The following is a 10,411-nucleotide window of genomic DNA, read 5'->3' as shown; positions in this document are numbered from 1 at the left end:
GGCGGAGATCTCAGCCGGCCGGCAACACCCACGGCACGGGGGGGGGGGCGCCGGGCACGCGCCCGCCCCCCCCCCACTCTCTCCCCAAGGAGGCAAGTCCCAATCGGCCCCGGGGTCGGGGAACGCAAAGGGGAAGCGGGACCCAAATCCGCCTGAACGCCGGAGGCCCCCTGCCGCCAGGGCTCCGGCCCGCGAAGGGCCCTTCCCGTCGCGAAGGTGAGCGCCACATCGATCGGAAGGCAAGCGGGGAGCGGGCCCCCCCTCCCTCCGGGGGGCGCCGACAGTCGGAGTTCGCATCCCGGCCACCGGGCCTGCGCCGGGGGTGCGAGGGGACGACGGGGTCCCCGGAGGAGAAGAGCCGGAAAAGGGGGGGGCACGGAGGGCCGAGGGCCGCCCCACCTGCCAACGTGCCCCATTCCCCCCTCGCAAGATCGGGTACAACACTCAGATTGGTCCCCCGGGCTCATCTCTGGTTCTCAGAGGTTCTGAAAAACCTGTCCTCAGAAATCTCCGCGCACCCGTCGGAATGAACTATGTGAAAAATCCAACCGCCATTTTAGCGGGACCAATCTGAAAATCAATCCGACCTCGTGGTTCCCTCGGTCGGCCGAAGGGAGTTTTGGCGACCCCATCCGGACTTCCGTGAGACTGCCGGCCACCAGGTCAACCCGTTACTTTCAATGGGGTTGACCTGGTGGCCGAGCAGGGACTTAGAAATTTTTTCAGCCTTTTTCTGGGGTTGACCTGGTGGCCGAGCAGGGACTTAGCCATTTTTTCAGCCTTTTCCTGGGGTTGACCTGGTGGCCGAGCAGGGACTTAGCCATTTTTTCAGCCTTTTCCTGGGGTTGACCTGGTGGCCGAGCAGGGACTTAGAAATTTTTTCAGCCGTTTTTTCCTCCGGGTTGACCTGGTGGCCGAGCAGGGACTTAGTAATTTTTTTCAGCCGTTTTTCCTCCGGGTTGACCTGGTGGCCGAGCAGGGACTTAGAAAATTTTTTTCAGCCGTTTTTCCTCCGGGTTGACCTGGTGGCCGAGCAGGGACTTAGCGATTTTTTTTCAGCCGTTTTTCCTCCGGGTTGACCTGGTGGCCGAGCGTCTCGCCATCCGCGGCCGGAGCGAGAGAAGGCCACCAGGCCAGCCTGCGACGCCGCGGCCGTGGATCGGGCCCCTGGAAGTCGGAAAAAAAATTTTTCACCGACCCCCAAAGGGGTGCTGGGGGGACACCCAGACCACTCTCCGGGAAAAAAAAAAAAAACGGAAAAAAGGATCGGGCCCACCCGAGGCAGGGGAGTCACCGGGTCAACCCGGACCCTGTCCCCGCAGGAGAGCTCCTCCAGGCCAGCCTGCGACGCCGCGGCCAGGGATCGGGCCCCTGGAGGTCTAAAAAAAAAAATTTCACCGACCGCCAAAGGGGTGCTGGGGGGGCATCCAGAGCACTCTCCGGCCGAAAAGGAAAAAAACCTCGGAAAAAAGGATCGGGCCCACCCGAGGCAGGGGAGTCACCGGGTCAACGCGGCGCCTGTGCACGAGAGGTCCCGCCGGCCAGCCTGAAACGCCCCGCCAGGGATCGGGGCCCTGGAAGTCTGAAATTTTTTTTCACCGACCCCATACGGGGTGGCGGGGGAAGGCATCCCTACCACTCTCCGGCCAAAAAATGAAAAAAAAAAAAAAAAACGGAAAAAAGGATCGGGGCCACCCGAGGCAGGGGAGTCACCGGGTCAACCCGGCGCCTGTGCCCGAGAGGTCCCGCCGGCCAGCCTGAAACGCCCCGCCAGGGATCGGGGCCCTGGAAGTCTGAAATTTTTTTTCACCGACCCCAAACGGGGTGGCGGGGGAAGGCATCCCTACCACTCTCCGGCCAAAAAATGAAAAAAAAAAAAAAAAAACGGAAAAAAGGATCGGGGCCACCCGAGGCAGGGGAGTCACCAGGTCAACCCGGAGCCTGCACCGCGGGCTGGGGCCGGACGGACCCCGATCAGCCCGGGTACCCCTGCCCTGGGGCTCGGGGCTTCCGGACACCAGGTCAACCCGGAGCCTGCACCGCGGGCTGGGGCCGGACGGACCCCGATCAGCCCGGGTACCCCTGCCCCGGGGCTCGGGGCTTCCGGACACCAGGTCAACCCGGAGCCTGCACCGCGGGCTGGGGCCGGACGGACCCCGATCAGCACGGGTACCCCTGCCCTGGGGCTCGGGGCTTCCGGACACCAGGTCAACCCGGAGCCTGCCCCCCGCGGGCTGGGGCCGGACGGACCCCGCTCCGCCCGGGTCCCCCTGCCGCGGGCTCGGGGCTTCCTTCCCGTCCGGACACCATGTCAAGCCGCAGCCTGCCCCCCGCCGGACAAGCCCCCCAGGCCACCCTGCGACGCCGTGGTCACGGATCGGGACCCTGGAAGTCTTTTTTAAAAATTTTCAGCGACCCCAAAAGGCGATCTGAGGGGCATCCAGACCACTCTCCGGACCCAAAAAAAAAAAAAACGGAAAAAAGGATCGGGGCCACCCGAGGCAGGGGAGTCACCGGGTCAACCCGGCGCCTGTGCCCGAGAGGTCCCGCCGGCCAGCCTGAAACGCCCCGCCAGGGATCGGGGCCCTGGAAGTCTGAAATTTTTTTTCACCGACCCCAAACGGGGTGGCGGGGGAAGGCATCCCTACCACTCTCCGGCCAAAAAATGGAAAAAAAAAAAAAAACGGAAAAAAGGATCGGGGCCACCCGAGGCAGGGGAGTCACCAGGTCAACCCGGAGCCTGCACCGCGGGCTGGGGCCGGACGGACCCCGATCAGCCCGGGTACCCCTGCCCTGGGGCTCGGGGCTTCCGGACACCAGGTCAACCCGGAGCCTGCCCCCCGCGGGCTGGGGCCGGACGGACCCCGCTCCGCCCGGGTCCCCCTGCCCCGGGGCTCGGGGCTTCCTTCCCGTCCGGACACCATGTCAAGCCGCAGCCTGCCCCCCGCCGGACAAGCCCCCCAGGCCACCCTGCGACGCCGTGGTCACGGATCGGGACCCTGGAAGTCTTTTTTAAAAATTTTCACCGACCCCAAAAGGCGATCTGAGGGGCATCCAGACCACTCTCCGGACCCAAAAAAAAAAAAACGGAAAAAAGGATCGGGGCCACCCGAGGCAGGGGAGTCACCGGGTCAACCCGGCGCCTGTGCTCGAGAGGTCCCGCCGGCCAGCCTGAAACGCCCCGCCAGGGATCGGGGCCCTGGAAGTCTGAAATTTTTTTTCACCGACCCCATACGGGGTGGCGGGGGAAGGCATCCCTACCACTCTCCGGCCAAAAAATGAAAAAAAAAAAAAAACGGAAAAAAGGATCGGGGCCACCCGAGGCAGGGGAGTCACCGGGTCAACCCGGCGCCTGTGCCCGAGAGGTCCCGCCGGCCAGCCTGAAACGCCCCGCCAGGGATCGGGGCCCTGGAAGTCTGAAATTTTTTTTCACCGACCCCAAACGGGGTGGCGGGGGAAGGCATCCCTACCACTCTCCGGCCAAAAAATGAAAAAAAAAAAAAAAACGGGAAAAAGGATCGGGGCCACCCGAGGCAGGGGAGTCAGCGGGTCAACCCGGCGCCTGTGCCCGAGAGGTCCCGCCGGCCAGCCTGAAACGCCCCGCCAGGGATCGGGGCCCTGGAAGTCTGAAATTTTTTTTCACCGACCCCAAACGGGGTGGCGGGGGAAGGCATCCCTACCACTCTCCGGCCAAAAAATGAAAAAAAAAAAAAAACGGAAAAAAGGATCGGGGCCACCCGAGGCAGGGGAGTCACCAGGTCAACCCGGAGCCTGCACCGCGGGCTGGGGCCGGACGGACCCCGATCAGCCCGGGTACCCCTGCCCTGGGGCTCGGGGCTTCCGGACACCAGGTCAACCCGGAGCCTGCACCGCGGGCTGGGGCCGGACGGACCCCGATCAGCCCGGGTACCCCTGCCCCGGGGCTCGGGGCTTCCGGACACCAGGTCAACCCGGAGCCTTCCCCCCGCGGGCTGGGGCCGGACGGACCCCGCTCCGCCCGGGTCCCCCTGCCGCGGGCTCGGGGCTTCCTTCCCGTCCGGACACCATGTCAAGCCGCAGCCTGCCCCCCGCCGGACAAGCCCCCCAGGCCACTCTGCGATGCCGTGGTCAGGGATCGGGACCCTGGAAGTCTTTTTAAAAAATTTTCATCGACCCCAAAAGGGGATCTGAGGGACATCCAGACCACTCTCCGGACCCCCAAAAAAAAAAAAAAAAAAAACCCGGAAAAAAGGATCGGGCCCACCCGAGGCAGGGGAGTCACTGGTTCAACCCGGAGCCTGTGCAGAGAAGTCCGCCAGGGCAGCCTGAAACGCCGCGGCCAGGGATCGGGCCCCTGGAAGTCTGAATTTTTTTTCACCGACCCCAAACGGGGTGGCGGGGAAGGCATCCCTACCACTCTCCGGCCAAAAAATAAATAAAAAAAAAAAACGGAAAAAAGGATCGGGCCCACCCGAGGCAGGGGAGTCACTGGTTCAACCCGGAGCCTGTGCAGAGAAGTCCGCCAGGCCAGCCTGAAACGCCGCGGCCAGGGATCGGGTCCCTGGAAGTCTGATTTTTTTCCCACCGACCCAAAACGGGGTGGCGGGGGGGAGGCATCGCGAGCACTCTCCGGCCAAAAAAGGAAAAAAAAAACGGAAAAAAGGATCGGGGCCACGCGAGGCAGGGGAGTCACCAGGTCAACCCGGAGCCTGCACCGAGGGCTGGGGCCGGACGGACCCCGATCAGCCCGGGTACCCCTGCCCTGGGGCTCGGGGCTTCCGGACACCAGGTCAACCCGGAGCCTGCACCGCGGGCTGGGGCCGGACGGACCCCGATCAGCCCGGGTACCCCTGCCCTGGGGCTCGGGGCTTCCGGACACCAGGTAAACCCGGAGCCTGCACCGCGGGCTGGGGCCGGACGGACCCCGATCAGCCCGGGTACCCCTGCCCTGGGGCTCGGGGCTTCCGGACACCAGGTCAACCCGGAGCCTCCCCCGCGGGCTGGAGCCGGACGGACCCCGCTCAGGCCGGGTACCCGTGCCCCGGGGCTCGGGGCTTCCTTCCCGTCCGGACACCATGTCAACCCTGTGCCTGCCCTCGCCAGACAAGTCCCCCAGACCAGCCTGCGGCGCCGTGGTCAGGGATCGGGACCCTGGAAGTCTGAAAAAAATTTTTCACCGACCCCAAAAGGGGTTCTGGGGGGGCATCCAGACCACTCTCCGGACCCAAAAAAAAAAAAAACGGAAAAAAGGATCGGGCCCACCCGAGGCAGGGGAGTCACCGGGTCAATCCGGAGCCTGTGCAGAGAAGTCCGCCAGGCCAGCCTGAAACGCCCCGGTCAGGGATCGGGCCCCTGGAAGTCTGAAACAAAATTTTCAACGACCACAAAAGGGGTGCCGGGGGGGCATCCCGACCACTCTCCGGCCAAAAAACGGAAAAAAAAAAAAACGGAAAAAAAGGATCGGGGCCACCCGAGGCAGGGGAGTCACCAGGTCAACCCGGAGCCTGCAGCGCGAGCTGGGGCCGGTCGGACGCCTTCTCCGTGCGGGTCCCCCTGCCACGGGGTCGGGGCTTCGTTCCCGTCCGGACACCAGGTCAACCCGGAGCCTCCCCCGCGGCCTGGAGCCGGACGGACCCCACTCCACCCGGGTCCCCCTGCCCCGGGGCTCGGGGCTTCCTTCCCGTCCGGCCACCAGGTCAACCCTATACTTTCAATGGGTTGACCTGGTGGCCGGTTTGCTTTTCGGCCACCAGGTCAACCCTATACTTTGAACGGGTTGACCTGGTGGCCGGTTTGTTTTTCGGCCACCAGGTCAACCCTATACTTTCAATGGGTTGACCTGGTGGCCGGTTTGCTTTTCGGCCACCAGGTCAACCCTATACTTTGAACGGGTTGACCTGGTGGCCGGTTTGCTTTTCGGCCAACAGGTCAACCCGGTTCCTGCCCCCGCGGGCTGGGGCTCGGCGGATACCGCTCCGTCCGGGTCCCCTTGCCCCGGGATCGGGGCTTCCTTCCCGTCCGGACACCAGGTCAACCCGGAGCCTCCCCCGCGGGCTGGAGCCGGACAGACCCCGCTCCGCCCGGGTCCCCTTGCCCCGGGCTCGGGGCTTCCTTCCCGTCCGGACACCAGGTCAACCCGGAGCCTCCCCCGCGGGCTGGGGCCGGACGGACCCCGCTCAGGCCGGGTACCCGTGCCCCGGGGCTCGGGGCTTCCTTCCCGTCCGGACACCTTGTCAACCCTGTGCCTGCCCTCGCCAGACAAGTCTCCCAGGCTAGCCTGCGACGCCGTGGTCAGGGATCGGGACCCTGGAAGTCTGAAAAAAAAAATTTCAACGACCGCAAAAGGGGTTCTGGGGGGGCATCCAGACCACTCTCCGGACCCCAAAAAAAAAAAAAAAAAAAAAAGCGGAAAAAAGGATCGGGCCCACCCGAGGCAGGGGAGTCACCGGGTCAATCCGGAGCCTGTGCAGAGAAGTCCGCCAGGCCAGCCTGAAACGCCTCGGTCAGGGATCGGGCCCCTGGAAGTCTGAAACAAAATTTTCAACGACCACAAAAGGGGTGCCGGGGGGCCATCCCGACCACTCTCCGGCCAAAAAACGGAAAAAAAAACCGGAAAAAAAAGGATCGGGGCCACCCGAGGCAGGGGAGTCACCAGGTCAACCCGGAGCCTGCAGCGCGAGCTGGGGCCGGTCGGACGCCTTCTCCGTGCGGGTCCCCCTGCCACGGGGTCGGGGCTTCGTTCCCGTCCGGACACCAGGTCAACCCGGAGCCTCCCCCGCGGCCTGGAGCCGGACGGACCCCACTCCACCCGGGTCCCCCTGCCCCGGGGCTCGGGGCTTCCTTCCCGTCCGGCCACCAGGTCAACCCTATACTTTCAATGGGTTGACCTGGTGGCCGGTTTGCTTTTCGGCCACCAGGTCAACCCTATACTTTGAACGGGTTGACCTGGTGGCCGCTTTGATTTTCGGCCACCAGGTCAACCCTATACTTTGAACGGGTTTACCTGGTGGCCGCTTTGCTTTTCGGCCACCAGGTCAACCCTATACTTTGAACGGGTTGACCTGGTGGCCGGTTTGTTTTTCGGCCACCAGGTCAACCCTATACTTTGAACGGGTTTACCTGGTGGCCGGTTTGCTGTTCGGCCACCAGGTCAACCCTATACTTTGAACGGGTTTACCTGGTGGCCGGTTTGCTTTTTGGCCACCAGGTCAACCCGGTTCCTGCCCCCGCGGGCTGGGGCCGGGCGGACCCCGCTCCGTCCGGGTGCCCCTGCCCCGGGGCCCCGGGCTTAATTCTCCTCCGGCCACCAGGTCAACCCGGTTCCTGCCCCCGCGGGCTGGGGCCGGGCGGACCCCGCTCCGTCCGGGTGCCCCTGCCCCGGGGCCCCGGGCTTAATTCTCCTCCGGCCACCAGGTCAACCCGGTTCCTGCCCCCGCGGGCTGGGGCCGGGCGGACCCCGCTCCGTCCGGGTGCCCCTGCCCCGGGGCCCCGGGCTTAATTCTCCTCCGGCCACCAGGTCAACCCGGTTCCTGCCCCCGCGGGCTGGGGCCGGGCGGACCCCGCTCCGTCCGGGTGCCCCTGCCCCGGGGCCCCGGGCTTAATTCTCCTCCGGCCACCAGGTCAACCCGGTTCCTGCCCCCGCGGGCTGGGGCCGGGCGGACCCCGCTCCGTCCGGGTGCCCCTGCCCCGGGGCCCCGGGCTTAATTCTCCTCCGGCCACCAGGTCAACCCGGTTCCTGCCCCCGCGGGCTGGGGCCGGGCGGACCCCGCTCCGTCCGGGTGCCCCTGCCCCGGGGCCCCGGGCTTAATTCTCCTCCGGCCACCAGGTCAACCCGGTTCCTGCCCCCGCGGGCTGGGGCCGGGCGGACCCCGCTCCGTCCGGGTGCCCCTGCCCGGGGGCCCCGGGCTTAATTCTCCTCCGGCCACCAGGTCAACCCGGTTCCTGCCCCCGCGGGCTGGGGCCGGGCGGACCCCGCTCCGTCCGGGTGCCCCTGCCCCGGGGCCCCGGGCTTAATTCTCCTCCGGCCACCAGGTCAACCCGGTTCCTGCCCCCGCGGGCTGGGGCCGGGCGGACCCCGCTCCGTCCGGGTGCCCCTGCCCCGGGCTTAATACTCCTCCGGCCACCAGGTCAACCCGGTTCCTGCCCCCGCGGGCTGGGGCCGGGCGGACGCCGCTCCGTCCGGGTGCCCCTGCCCCGGGCTTAATACTCCTCCGGCCACCAGGTCAACCCGGTTCCTGCCCCCGCGGGCTGTGGCCGGGCGGACCCCGCTCCGTCCGGGTGCCCCTGCCCCGGGCTTAATACTCCTCCGGCCACCAGGTCAACCCGGTTCCTGCCCCCGCGGGCTGGGGCCGGGCGGACGCCGCTCCGTCCGGGTGCCCCTGCCCCGGGCTTAATACTCCTCCGGCCACCAGGTCAACCCGGTTCCTGCCCCCGCGGGCTGTGGCCGGGCGGACCCCGCTCCGTCCGGGTGCCCCTGCCCCGGGGCCCCGGGCTTAATTCTCCTCCGGCCACCAGGTCAACCCGGTTCCTGCCCCCGCGGGCTGGGGCCGGGCGGACCCCGCTCCGTCCGGGTGCCCCTGCCCCGCGGCCCCGGGCTTAATTCTCCTCCGGCCACCAGGTCAACCCGGTTCCTGCCCCCGCGGGCTGGGGCCGGGCGGACGCCGCTCCGTCCGGGTGCCCCTGCCCCGGGCTTAATACTCCTCCGGCCACCAGGTCAACCCGGTTCCTGCCCCCGCGGGCTGGGGCCGGGCGGACCCCGCTCCGTCCGGGTGCCCCTGCCCCGGGGCCCCGGGCTTAATTCTCCTCCGGCCACCAGGTCAACCCGGTTCCTGCCCCCGCGGGCTGGGGCCGGGCGGACGCCGCTCCGTCCGGGTGCCCCTGCCCCGGGCTTAATACTCCTCCGGCCACCAGGTCAACCCGGTTCCTGCCCCCGCGGGCTGGGGCTAGGAGGACCCCGCTCCGTCCGGGTGTCCGTGCCCCGGGCTTAATTCTCCTCCGGCCACCAGGTCAACCCGGTTCCTGCCCCCGCGGGCTGGGGCCGGGCGGACCCCGCTCCGTCCGGGTGCCCCTGCCCCGGGGCCCCGGGCTTAATTCTCCTCCGGCCACCAGGTCAACCCGGTTCCTGCCCCCGCGGGCTGTGGCCGGGCGGACCCCGCTGCGTCCGGGTGCCCCTGCCCCGGGGCCCCGGGCTTAATTCTCCTCCGGCCACCAGGTCAACCCGGTTCCTGCCCCCGCGGGCTGGGGCCGGGCGGACCCCGCTGCGTCCGGGTGCCCCTGCCCCGGGGCCCCGGGCTTAATTCTCCTCCGGCCACCAGGTCAACCCGGAGCCTGCACCGCGGGCTGGGGCCGGACGGACCCCGATCAGCCCGGGTACCCCTGCCCCGGGGCTCGGGGCTTCCGGACACCAGGTCAACCCGGAGCCTGCACCGCGGGCTGGGGCCGGGCGGACCCCGATCAGCACGGGTACCCCTGCCCTGGGGCTCGGGGCTTCCGGACACCAGGTCAACCCGGAGCCTGCCCCCCGCGGGCTGGGGCCGGACGGACCCCGCTCCGCCCGGGTCCCCCTGCCGCGGGCTCGGGGCTTCCTTCCCGTCCGGACACCATGTCAAGCCGCAGCCTGCCCCCCGCCGGACAAGCCCCCCAGGCCACCCTGCGACGCCGTGGTCACGGATCGGGACCCTGGAAGTCTTTTTTAAAAATTTTCAGCGACCCCAAAAGGCGATCTGAGGGGCATCCAGACCACTCTCCGGACCCAAAAAAAAAAAAACGGAAAAAATGATCGGGGCCACCCGAGGCAGGGGAGTCACCGGGTCAACCCGGCGCCTGTGCACGAGAGGTCCCGCCGGCCAGCCTGAAACGCCCCGCCAGGGATCGGGGCCCTGGAAGTCTGAAATTTTTTTTCACCGACCCCAAACGGGGTGGCGGGGGAAGGCATCCCTACCACTCTCCGGCCAAAAAATGAAAAAAAAAAAAAAAACGGAAAAAAGGATCGGGGCCACCCGAGGCAGGGGAGTCACCGGGTCAACCCGGCGCCTGTGCCCGAGAGGTCCCGCCGGCCAGCCTGAAACGCCCCGCCAGGGATCGGGGCCCTGGAAGTCTGAAATTTTTTTTCACCGACCCCAAACGGGGTGGCGGGGGAAGGCATCCCTACCACTCTCCGGCCAAAAAATGAAAAAAAAAAAAAAAAACGGAAAAAAGGATCGGGGCCACCCGAGGCAGGGGAGTCACCAGGTCAACCCGGAGCCTGCACCGCGGGCTGGGGCCGGACGGACCCCGATCAGCCCGGGTACCCCTGCCCTGGGGCTCGGGGCTTCCGGACACCAGGTCAACCCGGAGCCTGCACCGCGGGCTGGGGCCGGACGGACCACGATCAGCCCGGGTACCCCTGCCCCGGGGCTCGGGGCTTCCGGACACCAGGTCAACCCGGAGCCTT

This window comes from Lepidochelys kempii, unplaced genomic scaffold (genome assembly GCF_965140265.1).
Source record: "Lepidochelys kempii isolate rLepKem1 unplaced genomic scaffold, rLepKem1.hap2 scaffold_113, whole genome shotgun sequence".
NCBI lineage: Eukaryota > Metazoa > Chordata > Testudines > Cheloniidae > Lepidochelys > Lepidochelys kempii.
This window is presented reverse-complemented; position numbering follows the sequence as displayed.